Source organism: Pecten maximus, chromosome 16, assembly GCF_902652985.1.
Source record: "Pecten maximus chromosome 16, xPecMax1.1, whole genome shotgun sequence".
Taxonomy (NCBI): Eukaryota; Metazoa; Mollusca; class Bivalvia; order Pectinida; family Pectinidae; genus Pecten; species Pecten maximus.
The window spans coordinates 28,539,693-28,566,865 of NC_047030.1; the positions used below are offsets into that span (position 1 = coordinate 28,539,693).

The window sequence follows — 27,173 nt, forward strand, 5'->3', positions numbered from 1 at the left end:
CCCTATGCCTCATAATTAGCCCGAGACACACATGATATGTCTCTTTACCCTATATTAACCCATAACCTGCGACAGGTTATGAGTCGTTAGGCAAACAGACAAGTGTTCAAAACAATATGATATGTAGTTACGTGGCCGTGTGGTCGGAGAATTTAAATATTCCACACCAGACCAGCCAATTTAAAAAAAGAACACTGTACAGGAGAACTAGAAATATTCCTACATATACCAATGCCGCGGATAAGCATTTATATAGACTATGGTTATGAAGATGAAGTATTTACATTGTAAATGGACATGTAAAACGAAAGTAGGTCTAGCTCAATAAGGTGCAAGCAGACACTGCTATTTCGCAATAACTGTTCGTTGTACTTCATATGATAGTCATGAATTAAATATGTGTTACCTTTCGTTGTATTCTAACACATTGGTGTCTAAACAAATACTCCAGTCATATTCGATAATCTTCTGGTTTTTTTTTTATTGGAATTAAATTGCGTATATTTTGGCAAGTAAGCATCGTACAATTTACCCGTGTTGTCAGATCATCTAGTTTGTATCCAATATGTATTCAGTTGTTGTTAAATCGCTACGGTCTTTACATAAAGATTCAGATTATTATATAAATAGTTATCTCGCACGCTAGCCTGTAATTTGTATATTAATATATATATATGTTTAAAATACTGCCGTTAAGTTAACTTGTTTATGGCTTTGTGCATTTATAATAAGCTAGACCATAATATACAACAAACATATTGATATCTAATACCCAGACAAAAGCAGACAAAATCAGAGAATGATTGATTAATCCAATCCCTTAATATTGAACAAACGACACGGTTCTCCCGAATCATCGTAATTGTTTGAATTTGCACTGTCTACTTGTCCTATATGTTTATCATGTGAACTCAAAAATTTATCTAAAACGATTGTCTTGTTTAAGGACAATTGATAATTTTCCAAAACTATTGGCGATGATAACGGACCGATCAGATCAATGAGATCAACGACATGTTTGTATATTTCTCTGTATACTGTCAGATAGTGTATGATAAACAACATATCTATTTTATCAACCTGTTTGAAAGATAAGGAGTTGATCAACATTGAAATATAAAAAAAACATTCGCCATTAAAAATATGGAATTTAGATAAGGACGGTGATATCAGAGGACCTTATAGCGAGGTGTTTAACAAGTATTGATATCAGCCAGTATTAGATGGAAGCCATGTGTTAATGTTTTCGAAGGTTTGACCTTTTGCGACAGTTATATCATTCAAATGTAAAACGAGCATTAGGCATTTGTGTATATACACATATCTACACGAGTCTATGTAATGGCAAATAATCATTTCGTTTATTTTCGACAACGAAACAAACTAAACACACCCTGACATGTTACTGGTAGCTATTATGCCCATGTAAGAACATGATAGAAGGCAGCAAGGCGGTGTTCAAGATGTAGATTGACCGGAGAACCACACGTCTGCTGAATCAGCTGTAACGAAAAGAAACTTTGTGGTTATCATGTGATATTTTGACATTTTATCAAAAAATAGATCAATTGTGTGAGAATGTGGGATATTATATAAAAAATTAGTATAGTATATGAAACTGTGGGAAATTATATAAGAAATAGATATAGTATGCGAAACTGTTGGACATTGGATAAAATTAGATAGAATATGCGAAACTGTGATATTGGATACAGTTAGATATAGTATGTGAAACTGTGGAACATTGTATACAATTATATATAGTATGTGCTTTTATCAGATACCTTTACTGATTACAGCTTTCCTTAATTATGAAATCGATTTGCGGTTTCAAATGGCGTCACGCCACTATGTATTATTTTCGTTATTAAATTCGCCACTTGATTAAAAGTGTAGGCCTAGCTGACAGATCTAGCCACTTTGCATTTTATCAATGTTTATGTACTGATTTAACTCCCTTTTGCTTTAAATTTGATAATGTGATCGTGCAAAGTAAAATAACTACACCAATTAATTAAGTGTTCGGCATTTAATTATAATTTTGAAAACATCGTTTATTTCAAGCAGCTAAGCTTAAATATTTTGTTTGTTCAATTTAATCGAGTATTAGCGAAGCATCGATAAAGTAAAAAAATCCAATTAAACCTATATAGCAATGACATCAACCAAATTATCATACCTAGACATAAAGCTAATGATCTGCCTTTGACCGACTACTTCACAGCGCGTGCAAATTTCATTTACAAAAACAAGCGACATGTCACACCGAGTCACCGTCATCGTCATTGTCAGTGATTCGTAGGATTCTACGATATTTCCTAGGAGGAGATATAACTTGAGAGGAAGATTAGAGGAAGATATTTGAAAGGAAATGTTAAATGTGCCGCCAGAAATATTCGCCCCTAAAAACATTCCCGTTGCAACATTATGACAATCTCCAGGTGACCTTGACATTGGATTTTTAACTGGTTCTTGAATTTCTCATTGCCATTTCTAAATCACCGAGAAATTGTTGATGGGCCAGACTTTGTTGACAAAGATATTTCGGGACATTTTGTAGAAGTTTGCACATTTAAATTCTTGCTGTTGCTGCTTTGATGCCACTGCATACTTATTCACGCTGTTGACATTTTTATACCACTCAACTGCATGGTTGTTGTCGGTGCTACGCGAGAATACAAAAGTTTTTAGCACGAAGTTCTCGGAGACATTGGTTGGTCTTTTTGCCAACAAGACCAGCATTGTTTGCCATGGTTTTCATCATCTCAGAAAGGTTGTTTTTCTAAACTGACTGATTTTTGAACCAACCTTTACTGTTCTGGTTGTGATTGACAAAAACAAATAAAAGGGAGATTCTGGTGTCCATTTCGTGTGGCCTGTATTTCGCGTAAAGTTTATATGATTTGATTGAACGCCTGGATGAATTCTCGGTATTTACAAAAAGTTTTGGATTAAATGACCTATATTTTGTTGAATTGCCTCCACGAATTTTTGTTAAGATAAATAACTCAGATGTTATTTTGTTGTATGGATAGATTATTTCATTTAGGTAACGGTCGATTCCGGGATGAAAACTTGTCAGTGTATCCGGTTCATACATGGAACCGTCATTTTCCGGGCGCCTAATAAGAATCCCCTAATGTATGTGTCTACTTCAAATGGTAAATTATCACCCAATGACCTGACGTTTGGTTTGTTTGGTTTGTTTTTGTTTCACGTCCTATTAACAGCCAGGGTCACCCAATGACCTGACGTCAGAGCAGGGTGTTTCAGCAATCCAATAAACATATTCCTTTACAACAGCTTCAGTGTTTCTTACTGTGTTTGGATTTTTATTACTCATTATATAATCACGCAAGTCTGTTATCCCTGAACGAATGCTCTGAAGCAGTTGTAAACACATGATCAGATTGTGTTGTGATTGTTTGGGTGACGGGCGTTGGTGGGGGACAGGCATGCCTTGGGGAGCAGACACGGGTAATTGAGGGCCAGAAGTTTGTACGGGCTGTTGTGAAAGAACACTGTAGTTTTCTTGGTCATTTATAAACCCTTCCTCGTTATCCACTTCATCAAATAGCATATCATGAAGAATTTCAAAGTTAATGTCCGAAAGTCGCACGTTATGATGCCAGGACTATGAGCTGTCAGACTCTAGCAGGCGACAGAAATGTAGGAGGAAAATATTTATTCATGTTAAATAAACATATATTTAAAATATTCAAGCGATTTTTATGTGTATTTAAATGCATTTATATAAATAAAAAAATCATATCTTTAATTTAAGCTGTATATTTAAGCATTGAACTGTTACCAAATGGTAGTATACAGTCGATATGAATACAATTTGGGTGACAGATAAATAGAATGTCGGCCATGAAATATTTATCTGTCACCCAAATTGTATTCATATCGACTGTATACTACCATTTGGTAACAGTTCAATGCTTATATTTACATTCATAATTTTACTTTATTTACTGTAGCTTAAGACGCGTTTAAATTTGCCGCTTCTCCTATCACTGACGTCATCAAGTTCAAATACCGGAACAGCCGAAATTTCTAGAAGGGAGAATATAGTCCCTCATGTCGTTAACAATAGCAATCACATGAAATGTTTTTTGCACAATTTGGCTTTATATTGTATTTTATAAACGTTTGTAGATATCTTCAAATTGTTCACAATTGCATAATTTCTGATTGTTTAAAAATAAAGCCGTTTTTCGGCGCATGATATACGGTTAACATTTAGAAGTGATGTGGCGTTGAATGGGTACTGCACAGGACAGACTCGATTCCTCGGAAACACTTATGTTTCTATCGACTGGATTTACGTTATTTTCAGAGGAATATCATCTCTTAAATTCTAAATGAACGTCGTCTTGACAGTAGATGAAAACGATTCCAAGGATATTTCATTAGAAACAGAATCCAGTCTAACCGGTCACATCAGTGTCGCTAACTTAGCAGACGATGTTCAACTTCACAGGGGCTCGATTTTGGAGTAAGGTAGGCCTTTGACATCAGTGAATAACCACATAACTATAATTCAGTATGCATACACAACCGGAAACCATGTCGATACTGCCGATTTTTCGCAAGTTTTTTTTTTTTTTAAAGGCTGGTCTTTAAATGTTGTCGTGTCTAGCATTTCTGACAATTCGACAACGAGCCCCTGTGTGACGACAGTGACAATTTGATAACTTCCTATAGATCAGGAATAGAGCTTATATTCTACCATGTTTGCTATGTAACGCCAGTTTTGATTGGTTAAAAACCATGTATTATTTTCCAATAACCCACGCTCGTGCCAATAATACACGCTCGTGAGTCACGGCTGTTACAATTTTAAATATCTAATATTCACCCGTTTCATAAAAGGTTACTATAGCCGAGTGGGCTAATGGGTTAGTCTTTCAATATATTTTTATCACGACGCGAGTTCGAATACTACGGAGGCCCCCACTTTTTTTTTTCTTTTTTTTATCCTTTTTTTTTAATTTTCAAAATCAATGCCATATGATAGATGCTCTTGATCGTAGTACTGTATTGCCTGTATATTTCATCAACAAATAATGCAATATTCAAGAAATAAATTACAATTTTTTCCCGGGGTTTCTTTGCTGTTTTTCTATTAGAAAGAGGTCGATCTCAGAACTAAACAGTACATGGTAGAATAGAAATAATCAACTTTGACTCGTGTATTGTTGCAGGATATACAACTCGGACTCGGATATTTTGCAATTTTAATTAATAACTCAGGCCTGCGGCCTTCGTTATTAATTTAATTGCAAAAAATATCCTCGTCCTCGTTGTATATCCTGCAATAATACACAAATCATCGTTAATTATTTCTTAAATAATTTTGTGTCGAGACGGTCGACTTCATTTTTTCTATTATTAGATTTTACTCTCATAACTTGCGTTGCTTTTTTGTGGTGGTTTACGTAGATAAATGCTAGCATTCGAAATCTCTCCTGGCCGAATGTAACTGGGGACCATTGTTTTGACCAGCAACACCTGGGGCTGTATCCCTACTCTGACCGAATCACTGTAAATTGTAGTGTACACTCTGATGAATACAATTTGGTTTACTAACGACATATAGGCAAATGCAACACAGAATGTTAATATAATTATATACAAGTATGTGAAATTGTGGGACATTGTGTGAAAATTAGATTAAGTATATAAAACTGCGGGATATTGCATAAAAATCGATAGAGTATGTGAGACTGGGCGGGGGGCGGGGGGATATAAAAAATTATACATAGTATGTGAAACTGGGGGACTTAGTATAAAACTTAGATATAGTATGTTAAACTGAGAGGCATTGTAAAACATAGACATGCTATATGAAACTGAGGGGCATTGTATCAATTGATATATAGTATGTGAAACTGTGGGATATTGTATGAAAATATATAAAGTATGTGAAACTCTGGGATATTGTATATAATCAAGAATGTAAAACTGAAAGACATTGTATCAAACTTCGATAAAGTCTGTGAAACTGTGAGATATTGTATAAAACTTAGATAAAGTCTGTTAATCTCTGGGATGTTGTATAAAATAGAAAAGATAGCAGCAATATAAAGACAATTTCTGATATCCTTCCTTCTGAGGACAGTATTTTTTGCGAGATTTCGAGTATTCCTTAAGTTGTTTCAGAAAACTTATTGCAATTTGCAACTATAATGAATACCTCAATTCCACCATCTTTGCATGAGTGAAAGATAGCGGGCCTGCCCATCAGTAACCCGCTGATATAGACGGCCACTGGAGTGAAGCGTGGTATCCTATCACAATTGTCTATAACCTGAAAATAATCATATATCATAATCACTCTGCTATATACGCTATTTAAAACAGCCATTTTTTTAAATTAGTCTTTACAGATTTCGTTCATTCTACTCGTATGTATATACCTGAAATTTGTTTTGAAATATTTCGTAGGCCTTAATTAAGCGTTATCGTCAACAGAATTGTCACGCAAGATAGTATTTTAACACAGTAGGGTTACTTTCCAAAAATGCGTCTCGAAGCGATTTCGCCCTTCTGGATCTCGTCATTGATGCCTAGGAACATTATTCAACGGTTCCATTCTTCTTGAGTTCTTCAATGATGCTAGAGACACCATATAAATGATTCGTCCTTCTGGGACACTTCAGTGATGGGACACTTCAGTGATGCAGGAACATCATGTAGAGGTTTCGTTATTCTTTGAATCATCATTAATGCTTGCGACATCATACAACGGTTTCGTTTGGGACTCATCAATGATGTAGCAGAGAGTTATATCAATATGCTGATAAGGCAAGTCTACCATTTTATTGTATATGAGCATCATGCAAAAAACATATCTACCTAAATGTGGGCGCTACGACCGTTGGTATCTTAACTATATTTTGGGAACGATTACGATTCAATGTCGGATATTTTATACACCCTTATCATTAAACTTGATGATACATTTCCTTATATTTATATTCTAAACTGCACAAATGCAATATGTTGCATTGTAAATGTTCCATTCAACTTAATTTTACATAGGGATATGTTGCTATAAGCTAGGTTACTGTTTGACCGAAGAATTGTTTACTGCAGCTGTTATTTTTAAGCATAATGTATTTTTAATTTGGTAAACATAATTGCAAGACAAATAGGACTTTTCATACCTATAAAATATGACGTATTATATGCGAACCTTTTCACCCTGTTTCCAATGGGACATCAGGGGAACGCCACAGTATTCCATTACCACGGCTTCGGCTGATGTTGGAGAATCATTAGGACATCTCTCCGCTCCAAAGTGTTCCACCGACTCATTTAGGGCCAATGAAAATATGACATCATCTCGACACTTCGGAAAATCTAAAACACCCGTTTGCTATCTTCACGGCATAGTCTATATGATGTTATGGTTACATTTACATACAAATATATGTCCATTGCTTCTATTAACGATTCGCAGTTAAAGTGAATAACACCTTTACAATGTAGTAATGGACAGGGTATACCGAAAGTTACATTACACACGTGATTTGTCCTCCAATGACTCGTCAGTACTCCCAGTTGTTTATTCATTATAGGGAGCTTTACTGATCACCTAGTCAAATGAACTTTGCATGTTTCCGTATTGCATGAATTTCAAAAATATCAAATTAATAGAGGATATCTAACAGTGTCTTCAGTAATACCAAATATATTTCACGAGTGGGGCTAATATTTTGATATTTTTCACGAGTGCGCAGCACGAGTGAAAAATATCAAAATATTAGCCACACGAGTGAAATATATTTGGTATTACTGAAGACACTGTTAGATATTCTGTTTATTACATTTTTTATCAATGAAAACCCTACCCCGTATGCTAACTAGGCCTACAGCGATAATTTGTAAACAAAAAAAGTAGTTTCCCTCTGTCCAGGTGCTGACATATATGTCAGGCTTTCTGATTGGTGAATTATTTTGGCATTTTCTAATCATTAATTTGATTGGTCAAATCAGCAAAAGTGATATTTTTCACTAGTGAAAAATATCACTTTTATAGAATGAATAATTTTTGATATTTCACTGGTGAAAATGTAATTAAGTGTATTTCTTAACCGGTGTTACAATTTACGCTTATTATTTTTTAGACGGTTTTTACATTCATTTCAAGACAAATGACAATGTCAAGGTACAGAGCTTACGTGTTGTTGGTTTTCCCATCGTCGTTGTTGTTGTGGGTGTTGTTGTTGTGGGTGTTGTCGCTGTGGGTGTTGTTGTTGTAGGTGTTGTTGTTATTGTTGTTGTAGTAGTTGTTGTTGTAGGTTCATTCGTCGTCGTTGTAATCGTTGTCCCTCTTTTCAGTTGTTGTTGACATACTAGTGGGTTTATTTGTTATAGGAGCAAAATGTTGACCTCCTGTATTAAACCATTTTATTCGCCAGTTACTTATTTCAGATCGATAAATGTTAATTATGCAAAGACAAAATATAAACTTTTGGTTTGAAAAATGCTTGTTTCGTGTTTAGAAAAGAAAATCTAGTTGCCATATTTCAGATTTCTAAACCCAAATTAATTTGTGATCACACAACTCACAGTTGACAACGTTGACACTACATCGTTTGTATATTTCGCATATAATCATGTAAGGATGGACTGTGAACTATTATGTCTCATAATCAAACCTCGTGTACTATGTAATGATTGACTGTTAATATTTATTACGTGTGATAATCAATATCCGTGTACTATGTAAGGATTGACTGTAAATGGTTTTATTACGTAGACCTTCTTCACGTAAACATTTATCATGCAGACCTTTATCACGCAAATTTCATCACACATGCCCGTTTTGTGTAGACTTTCATCACGCAGACCGTCATCACGCAGACCTTCATCACTCACACCTTCATCACGCACACCTTCATCACTCACACCTTCATCACGCACACCTTCGCCACGCAGACCTTTATCGTGTCGACCTTCATCACGCACACCTTCGTCACGCACAATTTCATCACGCAGACCTTCATCAAGCACACCTTCATCACGCACACCTTCATCACGCAGTCATTTATCACGCAGACCTTCATCACGCACACCTTCGTCACGCACAATTTCATCACGCAGACCTTCATCAAGCACACCTTCATCACGCAAACCTTCATCACGCACACCTTCATCACGCAGTCATTTATCATGCAGACCTTTATCACACAGAATTTATCACGCAGACCTTAATTAAACAAACGTGAATTTTGAACAATATTTATTTCGACCATGAGATGTTTTTTTACTATTTCAATTTGCTTGTATGAAATTTCGTTACAAGCAATAAATTATAGATGATGGAGAAGATAATTGGTTCCTCGTGTTAATTTTAGGTAGGTGGTTTTCTAAAATACTCACCGTGGGCAACGATGTGTATGGCTTCAGAACAGTCAGTCGGTATGATTATGTCTGTATTGAAGAAAATTGAAACTTTTACAATATTAAAGATAACCGATTACCGCTAAAACTCAATCTGAATAAAATTTTCAATGAGAAACATACTAGACTAATTTAAGTCACAGAACTGATAACAGAATCATTTACACTCTCAGAAAACCTAGAGAAAGGTCATTTTTAGTAGAGTCTGCCTACAATTATTCATATTATCTTATCACAAGAAACAGAAATGTTTACTTAGTGTGCCAATGGTACTGATAAACAAAATTAAGCAAACATAAAAATGAAAAAAAATACCTATGGTATGTAGATGTATGTACAAACATACTTGCACATGAAACTTCTGGTGATATAAATTGATCACCATCCTTATCATTATAGCTACATAGTATGTTCTAAACTGGACAACATCCGGGCATCGGATGGGAGGCTAAATAACGCATATCAAGACAAAGTCAGATTGTCTTTTTAATTTTTATTTGACTTAATCAGACATGCCAGCAGTCATATTCTCATATAGTCTTTCTGCTCTTCAGTCTATAGAAACCAGAAACAGTACCAGACATGTCACCTTAAATTCCATATTATGTTCATTTCAACTTCTAGAAGGTCAGGGTGTCATAGCAGAATTTGCTTACATTCCATCACATGAAGATTTCCTAGGTAACAAAAAAGCTAATAAACTAGCCAGGGATGCGTTGACACATGATGGAATCTATATAGATGTAAGAATTTCAAAAACCTAACAAATCAGTCAATAGAATTAACATTGGATGATAATTTGTTAATCATAAGGAGAACAACCTCAGGCAAATAATTGAAACCCCTATTGAGAAGACAAAATTAAACGGCAACAGTAAAATTAGATTATCATCATATCAAGACTCGGAATAGGAAACACTAAATTAAACTATAGATTAGTCTCATGTTAAAACAGCAGTCATAAAACTGTCCATTATGTGATAATGAAGAAATAATGAGAAGTCCCCTTCAAAACTATAAATATATCCTAGGTAAGATACAACTGACGACTCCCCAATATCCCCTCTCTACCTCTTTCTCGCCTGTCACTCCATACTGTATCTCTTCATCTCGTTTTCCTTTCTTTTCTCGTCCACTGAAAGGCCGAAAGACCGTTAAAACGTACGCTTACATAGCCCACCACTAACAATATCCACCACCACTACCATGGCTTTGGGGCCATATGAATCAAATTTAGGGCGCTTTTATATAGGACGTTATATGTTAGGGCGAATCGTATAACACCCCTATAACACGTGTATTCATGATTGTCCCATGTAGAACGATAGCGGCCTACCAAGAACAACAGTACTTTACCTCTTCTATGTGTGTAGTTACCAGGGCAGGAGATCTCCAGTAAACCCACGTCTTTGAATATAAACCCAACCTTTGCAAATTGAAAAAAAAAAATCACAACAGTCCAGGTGAATGAAATAAATCAATTAAGATATTTATCACATCATTTCTTATGAAATAGACAAAAAATAAACTACACCCTCCTCCTCTGTTTTGTATTGCATGCACCATACTGAACTTGTATATGTGCGTTCATATTCCGATTAGAATTTATTTATGAACACTTTCTTTTAAAGTATTACTACCCTATTAGTTAAATATCTTTTACTACATGGAATATTGTTTATTGTTGTAATCAAATCAATCATGACTCTCCAGTTCCAAACATATATTATTCATTCATATATTATAGTCACTTAGTTTATGTTACATTTTATCTTCAATTTAAGTTAGTTAACACATTTGTATGGCTAATTGAAAAATAAATATTGTCCAATTCTTATTTGCCGGGGGATATAACTGTATACATATATATGCTATATATGTAAACCATACAATGTGCCAATTATGATACGAGGGAGGTAGGTCCGTAATTAAAACATTTGTATTATGTTGTGAATTTTCCAGGAAGAGAGAAAACGTAGAAGAGAATAAAAAAATGACATCCAAAATATACCGTGTTGTATAGTCCTCCAAACAACCGAGACCCACATAACTAGCCCTAACACTTGGATTAATGTGTAGCTGAGTTATGTAATGCATAAATCAAATTAAAAATAATTTATGTTAACGATTGATAATATTTTCGTAATTTTCTTGTTTGTGTTCAAGATTGATCAGCAAAGAAATTGAAATAAGGTCCGGTCAGCCTTGTGTAATTTCCAGCTTGGATCAGTTACAATAGTGGGAGAACCAACATTCTTAAGGTAGATATATACATGGCTGATCCAACAGAGTCATGATCTAAAATGTGAAAAGTGGCATAAAGAAAGATTAATATTGACAAAAGGTTTTGAGGCTGGGTTTGTGATTTACTATTGGCTATGTAAAGCGCATGCCTCGCAATGAACTCTCCTATTATGTGCCTCCTGTCATTTCCCCATAAGGTTAATTGTGCTTATTGGATATCGAAGAATATCAAAGCATCTCAAACGATAGGAAATCATAATACCGCTCCTGAAAACACTTTTAAATAAACAAGAGATGAAGTAGCTGTAAGTGTTGTCAGCAACAAAACTATATAATTCCGATGATTAATGAAGTTGATTTGGTAGAGCGAGGAATATGAAAATCTATTTTATAGTAAGAGTGGCCTTATTTTGGATTCCAGGGGATTGAAATGCAAATTAAGATTGAAGAGATTTGTTTGTTTGTTTGTGTTTTACGGCCCATCGACAACTAGGGTCATTTAGGGCCAAACAATATAATATCATTTTGTTTGATGACTTTAAAATCAGATAAAACTAGTCATTGTTAAAAGCATTCGTATAGTATATATAGATCATTATGATAAAAAAGGTGGTTAGAATAGTAAAAATAGATATATGTATATATAACGAACAGATTATGTGAACTTTGTGATATACATTCAACGTGAAATAGAATAAGGTAAAAGACATCAAAGTCTATAGAATAGATCGATTTCTTTCAAGTAGCTAAATATTGTTTTCGAATCCACGCAGCTGAAAAGAGTTTTCATATCCGGAACACAAGTCCCTGAGGAAAATGTGTTTCTTAGGTTTGTAGCTGTAGCTGAGAAAAAACATATGAAATGGGTACTTTCTATATACGAGAATAAAGATTAGGGTCTTAAGGTTTGGAAAATAAATGATATGCACTCCTACTGAAAATAGAATGACGTAGGATTCGAGGTGTAAAAAAGCGGGAATTCCCCAGGTGGGGTTTCCCCAGTGTACTGTAAATGTCGGGGTTACTGTCTTTCGAGTACCTGTGTGCTCTTATATGCCATTTAACTTATACAATAACATCATTTATCCGACAGAAAAAAAAAATCAAACTTTAAATTGATATAAATTTCACATTATTTGAACTTAAAACGAGCGAATAAAGGGATTGGGTCACTAGTAATAACATATAGTAAAATATTTAGCTGTGCAAGTCCTTTATCATGTGCTTGAAATCGGAACATTCTATTAGAAAATGCTCCACTGTGAATTGAGTGTCACATGCATGACATATCGGCGGATGTTCTCGTTTTAAAAGCAACGAATGAGTAGGATATGTGTGCCCGGTACGGAGCCGAGAGCGGACAACTTCCTCTCTACGATCTTTTCGATTTGAAATGGATGTTTTAAGATTCGGTTGTTTGTTGCTCGTCGCCAGAGACCAGCGTTGCTGCTATTTACTCTGGATGGCAGTACTTATTACAGTTTTGAAATCTGTATATGGAATTTTGATATTTTGTTTGTTCAAGATTTAACGCAGTTCGCTTGGCTGTCAACAATTTCGTTGCCTTTAATTCCGACATTGCTCGGAATCTAAAGTAAAGTTATTATGCATTTTTCTAAGATACGAGATAATCGAAAGTAAACATTTTGTATGAGTATATTTTTAGGATCTCGTAATTGTAAACTCTGAACGACAAACAGAGAGTCAGAACAAATGATTGACTTTTTAATGCCATGTTAATCAATATGGTCGAGGGCCAAATCGATGGCACATGCTTCAGCAGAGAAAATAGAGGCGCCATCTGGTAGACGGATTGATGAACAATGGTGATCGGTGTAGCATGCTGCTGTGACTTTCTCACCATATAGTGAGCCATCAGTGTAGATCTGAACATGACCAGGAAAACAACTGCAATGCACTCCCGAAAGGAAGATTTGTGCTCTTCAGGTAATACGACTTTGCCCTCTCATGCAGAGTTATGCTAATACCAGGTGTTTCGACAAGCCACGGTGGTACATCAGATACGGTGTACTCGCCTATGTTGTCTAAACTGATGAAAGTTTGAAATTCCAATGCCAAATGTTGGTTTTGAGTGAATATGTTTTGAAGAGCCAGTTTTTTTCCTTCGGTTATTTAATGATGGCTCATTTGCCTCTACATAAAGGCACTACACTGGTGTTGTTCGACAAGCACCAAGTGCTAGACGTAATCCTTGGTTTTGATAGGATCCAGCATCTGCAGATAAGAATTGCGTGCCGATCCATAAACGCTGGAGGCACCGTCGAGTTTTGATCGAATAAGTGCCCTATACAAAATGCGCAGGTATTTTATATGTGGAACAAAGGAATCGAAAATTAGTCAAGGAATTTGGTCTGCTCGACAACTGGAATTTTGGTACCATTTAATATTAGATCTGGATCATTATATGGCCGGTGTTTGTAGTTTGCCCAACCATTGTTGGAGTTGTCATTCTATCGTGTGCATGTTCTTCGACCTATAGTAGATCAATTAGTCATCAACGAATAGAGACACTTCCGTTGACTTACCGAGACATTTAGTTATACTGTTGATTTTCAGACCGAAAAGTGTTACGGAAAGGATCCGACCCTGAGGGACTCCCATTTCCTGTTTGGCTGTTTCAGAATAAGTTTAACCAACGCGAACTTTAAAATGTCTGTCAGATATGTAATTTGAATTACTTCTCGAATTAAAGGTTTCTAATGTGACTAGATGTTCTACCGTTCCTCTGCGGTTTCTGAATCCACTTTGGAGTGGACTCAAAATATTATTGGATTCAAGGAACCAAACCAGTCTAGTGTTTATCATCCATTCAAGTGTTTTGCAAATGCAGCTCGTTAGAGAGATTGGACGATAATTATTGGGATCATTCGTGTCCTTACCAGGTTTTGGAACTGAAATAATTGTAGATTCCTTCAAAGAATCTGGGATCTTAACAGAAGCGTAGGCTTTACTAAAAATATATATTCTATCGGGCCCAACTGCTAAATCTTGTGCATGATTTGTTTAAGGATTCAAGCAACTCCGGGAGATTGAAAGGTTTATTGTAACCTTCTGTGTTGGAGGATTTAAAATTAAGACGTTTCTTTTCTTTCTCTTATTTGAATGTTTGATATTTTTGGGAGTGGGTTTTGGCTGATGAGTTTTGGGACTATATTTTTGGCAAATGCATTTGCAATTTCCGATTAAGAAGAGAAAATTTGTTTTTTATTGATAGGATGGAATAATGGTGCTGTTTCTCTTTTTGGTATCTGATCCCATACCTTTTTAGATGAGCTGTTTAAAGATATTTTAGAAACGTATTCCTTCAAGCTGTTCTTTTTGTCGGATTTGATAAATCGCCGAGCCTTCGCCCCCCGAATTTTAAAATTATTGTAATTTTCAACAGTAGAGGAAGTCTTAGAGCTGCCTTTCGGCCGGATCTATTAATAAAATATTATTCAGATAAAAGGAACTTTGCAGGACTTTGGTATATTTTTTTTCGGCAAAAGAAGGAAGGGTTTCGGTGAATGTTTTAATTGAATCATCGAGGATAGGAAGTTTTTCTTCAGTAAGCTCCTCGTTGCACAGGTGTTGGAATTGAACCCAATCCGCTTTGTGCATATTCCATCGAGGACTTGGTTTATCAAGAGGAGTCCCAATATTATTTAGAAAAAAATATGTAAGTGGTCACTCCTACATAAATCATTATTTACCTTCAGTCCTTATCGAGTAAAATGGAGGATGGTATAATGATAGATCGATGTGGGTACGAGAGCAAGGCGTAAATATGTTGGGTTGTTATTGTTAAAAAGGAACAAGTTGTTTTTATCTATAACTTCATCAATGTGTCTTTCTCTTTCGTCTGTGTTTGGAGAGCCCCACAGGCTAGTATGCCCATTAAAATCTCCGAGAATTATGTATGGTGGTTGGAGTTGGGAGACGAGGTTATTCAGTTGCTCACTAGTGAAAACAAAACGTGGAGGAAGATGAATTGAACAGACAGTTACTTGTCTGTGTAAAGTTGCACAGACAGCGACAGCCTGTAAATTTGTGTTTAACGTCATCATTCTTTGAGGAATATTTTATTGGCAGCTACAGCTGCGCCATCTGCTGCTTTGATTCTTATAGCTGTGGTGCCAATATAGAGCGAGAAATTTCTAAGATTAATTGGGGTTTTTGACATGACCTCCTGTAGGCAAAATAAGGCAGGTCTAGATTCTTTCGATATATTTTCAAACTCTTCTATATTTGCCCGTAGTCCGCATATGTTCCATTGTATGATCATGTTGTTAATATTGTTGGCCATTAGCCTAGATCATGGTGGTCGTTGTTCGGACTGACAAGGCTAGTAACAGCAACGTTGGTAGAATGCCATACCTGTTGTAGCCACTGATAGGGCCATATGAACCCTTGGCCGGTTTGTAGTTTAGGGAGGGATGCCTATTGATCCGTACCTTAGATTTTTTTTTGTTCTATGTTATTGAGGTGGTGTGTTGGCAGGTCGTTTGATTGCAGTGATGGTAATCCGGGAGGTGTCGACCGACGGCTGTGAAAGGGTCCGTCGTCTATGGTAGTCGGCACCTGCCTTAGATTTCCGTTGGTTTGTAATGTTTTTTTGTATTCGATATTGATAGTTTGATGATTCAAGAGAAGACAATTATATATAATCAATTATGCATTACAGCGAAGACGTCGAACATCTATTTTAGTAGCATACCAAGTGACCATAATTTTGACCACAGGATACTGAAATTCCTAAATTTGTTCCAAAGAGCATTGTTATTAGTAAGTGTATGGAGTCTCAGGTTAATAAGATAATTAATGTATAAGAGTAAGGACGTTGACAATCTATCAATAGTACACGTAACAATGACCTCAATTTAGACTCTTGTTGGGTGAAACCTGAACTTGTATAAAAGATGATATGTGTTAGTGTATTAAGTTTCTGATCAAGACAATTGGGTAATTAATGAAGTCTGTTGAACAATCTAGTGATATTTGACATCGATTGGACCCATTACGGTTGAAATATAATTTCGCAATAGAGATGGTAGCTGTAAGTGATTGTATGAAGTTTCAGGAAAATCACATCATTAAAGTTCATGTAAATAGTAAATCAAGTGATGTTTACATGCCTGTAAATTACTACTCTAGTGCAACGGAACAGAACTAACTTGATCAATTATTATACGTAGAATGCAATTTTTAAATGAGAACAAAGAATGCTCATGTGGATCAGGCATATTGCACTTACAAAATAACCACGCCGTTATGCTCACAAATGTCTTTAGCAGGTAGTGCGAGCATTTGTTTGATAGGATTTGATTTTATGAATGCATAAACATCGAATCTTTTTTTTAATCTTGAGATACAAATGTCGGCTGTTAATTATGCTGTACAAATATATCATATAGGGAGGCATTTCAATTGATAAAACAGCCCATATCAGATACTATTAAGACACATGAACACAGTAAATAAAATGTTTTCGAGATAAATTATTTTACCCCAAACTTTGCGGTTTAAATGTTTTTCCTAAAAAAACGGCTTCTTGCTCTGTTTAGAGTTCTTCATTATAGCAAAGAAATATTAAGCTGTGCTCTGTGTGTTAAAAAAAAAATATGGGGTGAAGATCTCGGCATGAGGTCGGCTAAAGCTTCTGATGCTGTGTTCTGAGGTACATTAGAAAAACCTACCCATCTGTAAATGATAATAGATATAGTTCCGTGTCCAGTATTACAGTTGTGACAATCCGTCTGTATTTTTAGTCCGGACTAAATGTTTTGCCGTCCGTCCTATTTTGAATAATTCTTGGTAACGCTATTCTTCGGCATGTACCGAGTGGATCTTTTCATTTAAATTTCACATGTAGGCTACCCGTGGTCCTTGGGTATGCAAATTGAATCTTGGGGCTTGGACAAAATTTAGCGGTAATTTTAAATGTTCAGAGTGATATTTCCTATCGCTATTTTTCACAATTTACAAGCAGCGTCTCCTTACGGTCCTTAGTGATGCTGAATATTAGATATCGTAGTCATATAGAGAAGTCCCTTAGAAGTGAGTAAGAATCGTCATTATACTAAGTTGTATTCACAAGAAGTATATAAATGAACACAAAATATACATAAATAATGTTTTTGTCGGAATGCTGGAATACTTTGAATAAAAAGCAAGTATTTGAATTTCAGTATTTTTCCCGATGAGTTCAAGTATTTCATCGCCAAAAGTTCTAGTATCAAGTCGTCCTGGTATATAGAAATAGTGCCCATAGTGTTTTATACAGCAGACACACTTTTATGGATGAACCAGTCTGTCATATAATAACATCTGTAAATTCCACACGATAGCAATGTGTATTCGATATCATAGTATTTCCGATTATTCACAATAAGGTACCGCCATCGTTACTGGGTACCTTAATGGTAGAATCTGTAAGTCATTCTATTATATTGAGGCGGATCATTTGAGAGCGCCATTTGCGTGCTGATGGATATGTGTATGATGTTGATACCACATTGACTTAACGTGTATATGCTGAGGGTTCCGTATACACTCTTACAATGATGTAAACGTTCTGAGTTACAGGTCTGTAGGAGTACAAAATTAATACCGATCAATTCACATTTTCAGCTTAGTTACATGTATATTGCAGTACTGCGTTATCTGAAGCTGATCGGACAGTTGACGCCTGCTTAGATGGACAATTTATACATATTGGGTAAAGCCCTGTCAGCTTAGTTTATATTACAGGTCTGCAACATGTAACAGTTGGTGTAGCTTTATAAATAAATTAATTTATTATGATTAACTGATTTATTTAATCAATCAATTATGATTAATTAATTAATCTAAATGTATAAGTCAAATCAATAATCAAACAAATTTAAACTAAAATGATCATGATTGAAAGTTAACTATTTTCTTAACTGACAACCTTATAATTAAGATATTCTAATGCACTCTTTGATTTAAAAGTGTATTGCCCTTTAGACCATGACTTAACAGTGCAAAAAATAATTTACTGGGCAATTCCGCAAACTGGAATGTGCATTTGATTTATAAATTTTAATTAGATAGATAATCAAAAGAATTAGAACAGTTAATTGTCCACTTGGTAAAATAATAACAGTTAGAAATACATGTATTTTACTCAATAAGAGATCAAATTCTGTAAACAATCTAGTATTTCACCAGGATCTCAGTCATAGTATTTTGTATTGATTGGACACATCCTTGTTTCCCTAAAGTAATTTTCAGTAGAATCATGACCTAAATTAGCTTTGGGATATTGATTCCTATTGTTACGTTCAGAATGTACTGTTGAATATATTTCAATTTCTTCTGATACGTTTCGACCATAACATGACAAACACATTTGTATCGCATCGCTATCAGCGCTAGAACATTCTAACTCACTGTGACAACTTAGCATATTTGCTCCCTTTCAAAACACTTTTCTTGTTCTTTGATGGACTGTTATAAGAATGCTCATCAGAATACTCACACTTTCCAGCATTTTCAACATTAATATTTGGTTCTTTTTCAACATTTTCATAAAACTTTATGAAATGGTTAGTTTCCATCAAATATTGTTCAACTACATCTATATCAGTGTCTAAGCTAGGTTTCCCGAACATGGTTAAACCTAATCGTTAATTGCATCAACATTTACAGTTCATTGATCAGGCGAGATCTAGTTAGGTCTGTTGTTTGAATGATTACATGAAACATATGACACTGCTGTAAAATAGTTTCTAATATATAGTTTATATTGAACAACTGATGTCAAATCCTCGAGTTAAAGGAGCACAGAATTCCAAAAGCACAGTTTGTCACACTGTTTGGTGTACCTCAGTTTGTCACACTGGTGTACCTCAGTTTGTCATACTGGTGTACCTCAGTTTGTCACACTGGTGTACCTCAGTTTGTCACACTGGTGTACCTCAGTTTGTCACACTGGTGTATCTCAGTTTGTCATACGGGTGTACCTCAGTTTGTCACACTGGTGTATCTCAGTTTGTCACACTGGTGTACCTCAGTTTGTCACACTGGTGTACCTCAGTTTGTCACACTGGTGTACCTCAGTTTGTCATGCACACTGGTGTACCTCAGTTTGTTATACTGGTGTACCTCAGTTTGTCACACTGGTGTACCTTAGTTTGTCACACTGGTGTACCTCAGTTTGTCATACTGGTGTACCTCAGTTTGTCACACTGGTGTACCTCACTTTGTCACACTGGTGTTCCTCACTTTGTCACACTGGTGTACCTCAGTTTGTAATACTGGTGTACCTCAGTTTGTCATACGGGTGTACCTCAGTTTGTTATACTGGTGTACCTCAGTTTGTTATACTGGTGTACCTCAGTTTGTCACACTGGTGTACCTCAGTTTGTCACACTGGTGTACCTTAGTTTGTCACACTGGTGTACCTCAGTTTGTCACACTGGTGTACCTCAGTTTGTCATACTGGTGTACCTCAGTTTGTCACACTCTTTGGTGTACCTCAGTTTGTCACACTGGTGTACCTCAGTTTATCACACTGGTGTACCTCAGTTTGTTATACTGGTGTACCTCAGTTTGTCACACTGGTGTACCTCAGTTTGTCATACTGGTGTACCTCAGTTTGTCACATTGGTGTACCTAAGTTTGTCATACTGGTGTACCTCAGTTTGTCACACTGGTGTACCTCAGTTTGTCATACTGGTGTACCTCAGTTTGTCACATTGGTGTACCTAAGTTTGTCATACTGGTGTAACTCAGTTTGTCATACGGGTGTACCTCAGTTTGTCACATTGGTGTACCTAAGTTTGTTATACTGGTGTACCTCAGTTTGTCACATTGGTGTACCTAAGTTTGTCATACTGGTGTACCTCAGTTTGTCACATTGGTGTACCTAAGTTTGTCATACTGGTGTACCTCAGTTTGTCATACTGGTGTACCTCAGTTTGTCACACTCTTTGTTGTCCAGTGATCACATATCATCACTGCGTACTTCGTTATTGTCCTAATAAGGAAATCTACCCAATCTGACTAACAGGCTATGACCATGATTGGTCCAAAGATAGGAGTTAAATTCGGATGTGTGCAACTATGTCCATTAAAGGTTATTCACGTTACACCAATTGATGACATACTCTGAGGTTGACTTTCTGCAGAGTACCGAAATTGACTTGGCAAGTCATCTCTTCCGATGATTCTGTATCTATTTAGTTTTTAGTTTCTTTTATTTTCTCTTTATTTGGATAATTTCAACGCAAAGTATATTGTATATGAAGAGCATGTCAACATATAAACATAGTCAAACAGAAAACCCACAAGATTGTTAAAACGCATCCAAAACAATTTGAAATGTCATAACAAAACTCACGTATAAATTTGAAAATAAAAAACTGCAAACAAATCCGGGCGTTTACCCGGCAATATCAAATCTCCCACGGAACATGTTCCGAAGGGGGACAAATAAAATGATAAATACGATTAGATGTAGAATACATACCAGGTTGTTATCGTCCACGGCGACCCATCCTGGTATTGTCTTAATACCTGAATAGATTGGCTTACACGTGGACGGGGATGTGTCCACGATACCATGGAAGTTGTTGTTGGCTTCTTTTGGATATATGATGCCGTTGACCTGAGCTCGGATGGATGGACATTTGGTGATATGCACATTGGGATGGTTCACATTGCAAATGCACTTGAATTCAGATTGTATCAGGCTGAATCCACCAATCAAGTTCACCAGTAAAAACAGTTTCATCCTTTAAACATATATTGATAAAACAGTTTTCTGTGAGTTTGAACTTTATATGACTTAAATCATCCTAATATTTTACACATTAACGTATAAATAAGCACGAGTGAGAATTATGTTCATATGATAAATAATCAAACAATTTCTATAAAATCATTTTTTCATATGATAAATGTGATCATTTTGTCTTCAAACCAGTGCAGTGTAATCAATTATAATCTTTTTAAACTGCCTGTATCAAGCACCCGTTTTCAGTAATTCAGGGAATCCTTCACTAAAACAATATACATGTATAATTATAACTCGAATGAGTATTCGGCTGTAGCTATATCCGTTGTATGTAAAGCTCAGTAATCTGTCTATAAAAGGTAAAACATGCGAGGAATTACTTTTAACCTGTCACTGCTACATTGTGTATTGATTCATTTTCACAAATGTACAGTATGATATATATTTTTTGCTTCTCTTTTCCAACATAAACATTGAAAATTCAATGGAGTGGAAAGGAGTTTTCCCCCTTTATATCATCGTTGTACAGTGAAAACCTCGCCTACCTCCATTACATCATCGCTATATAGAGAATACCTTGGATATTTCCGTTACCCGTTACGCGGTGGCTGACTAGTCATCTTCTCCAAAAGAGAGTTGAAAGAAGGATTACTCTCAAACGGGTTTGTTTTACTTCCGAAATCGTCAACTGTAGGTAGACGTGGTAGTACTGTTGGAGTCTGAAATTCCCTGGCTTGAGGTTTTGGGGTGGGACGTTTTGACGGAATGACATCTGGTATCAAAGGCACTTTGTGAACAAGCAGAGATAACATCTCTTTAGATGAAATACTGCCAAAACTAGACATTGCTTGACATCCAGGTGTTGGACGTTTGGACTGAATGTCAGGTGGCACCAAAGGCTCGTTTTCAACAATAGATATTGCAGGTATATCTTTGGACGGAATACTGTCAGAAACAGGTACCACACTACCACAAGGCTCACATGACTTTCCTCTCTTTTCCTATCGCTTCCTGTGAATCCATTCCCGACGCCGTTTACGGTTACGTTTAAGCTGGGATGGTGACTTGTGTTTTGGACTAGATCGTTGGTTACACTCTGCCAAATGTTGTTGATGTACTGGTGATGAGATATCAAATGCATTCTAACGGTCTGCTTTATGAATAGGTAGCGATTTTTTCCATCTAAGTGAAAGGGAGACATAGTGGTCGTTTTCCTTTATCACGTAAGTTGGGTCAATATTGACAAATTCAAATTCACAGGTTTTCAAGAGTTCAATTACTTTTGTAGGAATCATCGTGGAATGTAATGTCATCAGCACCATATTTACAAAAAAAAGTATACATACAGATATTACCAAAAAGCACAATGACATGACGACACTTGCAGTTACAGATGATCCAGGAACCACGTGTTCTATGACCGAGTCACACAATATTTACAAATATACAAAAAATATGGCTGCATCAGCAAAAGCCGACAGCCAAAGTCACTCACAGGATCAATGGCTTCATCGATATATATGGGACGATTTGGATTATCCACCATGATAGGGACTAGCTCTGAGAGGGTGTAGATTAGAGTCAAACACGCACGGGTTTCTAACTTCCATTTTTTATACTCTCTCCAAAACTAAACATGGAAACAACTTCCGGTCACGGACATAAATCATGTACAAAATGACGGATTCTGGATATGCGGTTGATGGTTTATAATAATATATATATATATATGTAAATGATATATATAACAGAATACCTCGCCTTCCTCCGTTACATCCTCGCCTACCTCTGTTACACCCTCGCTATACAGAGAAAACCTCACCTACCTCCCTTAAGTCCTCGCTGTACAGATAAAACCTCGGATACTTCCGTTACATCCTCACTGTACAGATAAAACCTCGGATACTTCCGTTACATCCTCACTGTACAGATAAAACCTCGGATACTTCCGTTACATCCTCGCTGTACAGATAAAACCTCGGATACTTCCGTTACATCCTCGCTGTACAGATAAAACCTCGGATACTTCCGTTACATCCTCGCTGTACAGATAAAACCTCTGATACTTCCGTTACATCCTCACTGTACAGATAAAACCTCGGATACTTCCGTTACATCCTCGCTATACAGAGAAAACCTCGCCTAACTCCCTTAAGTCCTCGCTGTACAGAGAAAACCTCGCCAACCTCCGTTAAATCCTCACTGTACAGATAAAACCCCGGATACTTAAGTTACATCCTCACTGTACAGTTAAAACCTCGGATACTTCCGTTACATCCTCACTGTACAGATAAAACCTCTGATACTTCCGTTACATCCTCACTGTACAGATAAAACATCGGATACTTCCGTTACATCCTCACTGTACAGATAAAACCTCGGATACTTCCGTTACATCCTCGCAATACAGATAACACCTCCGATACTTCCGTTACATCCTCACTGTACAGAAAAAACCTCGGATACTTCCGGTACATCCTCACTGTACAGATAAAACCTCGGATACTTCCGTTACATCCTCACTGTACAGATAAAAACTCGGATACTTCCGTTACATCCTAACTGTACAGATAAAACCTCGGATACTTCCGTTACATCCTCGCTGTACAGATAAAACCTCGGATACTTCCGTTACATCCTCGCTATACAGATAAAACCTCAGATACTTCCGTTACATCCTCACTGTACAGATAAAACCTCGGATACTTCCGTTACATCCTCACTGTACAGATAAAACCTCGGATACTTCCGTTACATCCTCACTGTACAGATAAAACCTCTGATACTTCCGTTACATCCTCACTGTACAGATAAAACCTCGGATACTTCCGTTACATCCTCACTGTACAGATAAAACCTCGGATACTTCCGTTACATCCTCACTGTACAGATAAAACCTCGGATACTTCCGTTACATCCTCACTGTACAGATAAAACCTCGGATACTTCCGTTACATCCTCGCTGTACAGATAAAACCTCGGATACTTCCGTTACATCCTCGCTATACAGATAAAACCTCGGATACTTCCGTTACATCCTCACTGTACAGATAAACCTCGGATACTTCCGTTACATCCTCACTGTACAGATAAAACCTCGGATACTTCCGTTACATCCTCACTGTACAGATAAAACCTCGGATACTTCCGTTACATCCTCGCTGTACAGATAAAACCTCGGATACTTCCGTTACATCCTCACTGTACAGATAAAACCTCGGATACTTCCGTTACATCCTCACTGTACAGATAAAACCTCGGATACTTCCGTTACATCCTCGCTGTACAGATAAAACATCGGCTACTTCCGTTACATCCTCGCAATACAGATAACACCTCGGATGCTTCCGTTACATCCTCGCTGTACAGATAAAACCTCGGATACTTCCGTTACATCCTCGCTGTACAGATAAAACCTCGGATACGTCCGTTACATCCTTGCAATACAGATAACACCTCGGATACTTCCGTTACATCCTCGTTGTACAGTTAAAACCTCGGATACTTCCGTTACATCCTCGCTGTACAGATAAAACATCGGATACTTCCGTTACATCCTCGCAATACAGATAAAACCTCGGATACTTCCGTTACATCCTCGCTATACAGATAAAACCTCGGATACTTCCGTTACATCCTCGCTGTACAGATAAAACATCGGATACTTCCGTTACATCCTCGCTGTACAGATAAAACCTCGGATACGTCCGTTACATCCTCACTGTACAGATAAAACCTCGGATACTCCCGTTACATCCTCGCTATACAGAGAATATATAAGTTATTCTATCCATGTCGGGACTGTATCCCCATTGTTCCTACTTGAAAGCGTCCAAAGTCAAGGTTCCCCATTCTGTTTCGCCTTGCTCTCGTGGGTTTCATTTCTGTAGTTAGTGACGACTATAATAAAGCGTATTTCCTAAAGAAAGATCAAATTTCTTGACAACTTTTTTTGATGAATGGTGTGCCTAGATATTTTCCTACAGACTATACCCATGGAAACATGGCGTTTGCCAGATAATTTTCATCAGACCAGGTAACAAAGACTTCGCAAGTCGCTTGACATACCCTTTTTAATATATGGATAATGTGTAGTCTTAGTCTAATATTCAAAGGTTTTGTTTTTCATATCGCAATGCCGACTACTTACATTATTACTTGTAACACACTGTCTCGGAGGTTGATATGTGATGGAAATTCCCCGGATGTTTGATGGTATACTGACGACTACGTGTCGCAATCCTGTTTTTTTATGTCCAGAACAGCACTTACAACCTTTCAAATTATCTGCATTTAATTTCTAATGATCGTTTCTTCATATCGTTTATATTCATATTTTCATCCTCGTTTTAGCGATATTTAGTTTTGCACAACTGCCTTTCTCTTGTTTTTGTTATATAATAATTAATTTTCCATTGTTTGTATGCAGAATGCGGTTTCTGATTGGTTGAGATTTTTTTCATACCACTATGAAAACAATTCCGAGAATGGCGCGAAAAATGTAACGTCACAATACGACAATCGACGTTGCGTATTGATTTGAGAAAAAGAATCCCATATAAAACCAGTAAAATTGTACATAAAATATGTTTTAAATAAGTAAATTCTTTTCAAACATTAATTATAAGCGTTGATGTAAATTATTGTTTAGTTTCATCGGGGTATGAAAAAAAAATGTTTGAAACTTCTGTAAGAATCCGCTAAGCGGATTCATACAGTTTGCAAACAAATTTCTTTTCATACACCGATGAAACTTAAAAAAAATGACACCAATGCTTAATTAAAACGCTGTATGGAACAGTACCAGGACTCCAACTGTCTAGTAATTAGTGTTCATCAACATACATGTATATACGATACGCATATTTCTTTACATGTAATAATAAGTAAACGTATATCAAATAAATATAACTAGAGCAGTGTTTGACTTACCTATTTGACGTAGTGTGTGGTCTTATCAATGAACGACCCGGGAATATCCAACCTTTCTAGATATCAGGTCATGACAGGCCGAACTGTGAACACATTGATAAGACAGTTCACCACGAACACGAACACTGTTGAAACTATAAATATATCAGCTTACCTACTCTTTTATTATAAAGACGTAATAAACACTCTGGCAATCTTACTTCATACTGTATTATAGATATATTGGTGACGTCATAACTCGGCAAACAGTGTAACAATCTCTCGGAAGTTTTCAATCAATAAACCATTCTGGGACTAGAGAGAGAAAATCTCAATCATCTAGATGAGTAAAGTATACATGGCTGTCTTTGTAAAGTATAACTGTATATTTACAACTTTGAAAACTATAGACCAGACCGGAGCCGATTTAGAGAGAAGTGTATAGAAGATATGGTCGAATTACAAAATAGTCCGGATTAGGCAGACTTAAAGTGATAATTTTGTAAAAAAAAAAAAAAAAAAAAAAAAAAGTTCTATCGTGTCATTGTTCTGGCCGAGTACTTGCTGACTTGCGTGTGAGCTCATCTGATTCTGCTTTATAAGTTAAGCTGTGCTTCAACATTTTTGCTAAAATCAAAATACGAACATGACAACAGGATCACACCCAAACCGGCGATATGCAGGTGAACGTGTCATTATCAGTGATCTTAATGCGAGATGTGAATCAGACCACTCAGAGATAGCGGGCTGAAGTTAGCAGCGGATTCGTTATTGGGGATTAGAATAACGAATCCGCCGTCAGGAGCGAATTGGGGATTCAGTTCTTTATGTTAAATCG

At 36.4% G+C, this 27,173-nt stretch overlaps 1 long non-coding RNA gene across 1 annotated transcript; it reads right to left on the minus strand.

The window, feature by feature from the left end:
* Nucleotides 1–1,339: 1,339 nt before the first annotated feature.
* On the minus strand, nucleotides 1,340–26,418 carry LOC117345250. The gene is made up of 8 exons (XR_004536386.1): nucleotides 26,357–26,418; nucleotides 21,158–21,422; nucleotides 10,774–10,843; nucleotides 9,397–9,447; nucleotides 8,193–8,406; nucleotides 7,205–7,371; nucleotides 6,203–6,316; nucleotides 1,340–1,502 (listed from the first exon to the last, which is right to left on the minus strand). It is a non-coding gene; the product is annotated as an uncharacterized LOC117345250 (long non-coding RNA).
* Nucleotides 26,419–27,173: the final 755 nt, after the last annotated feature.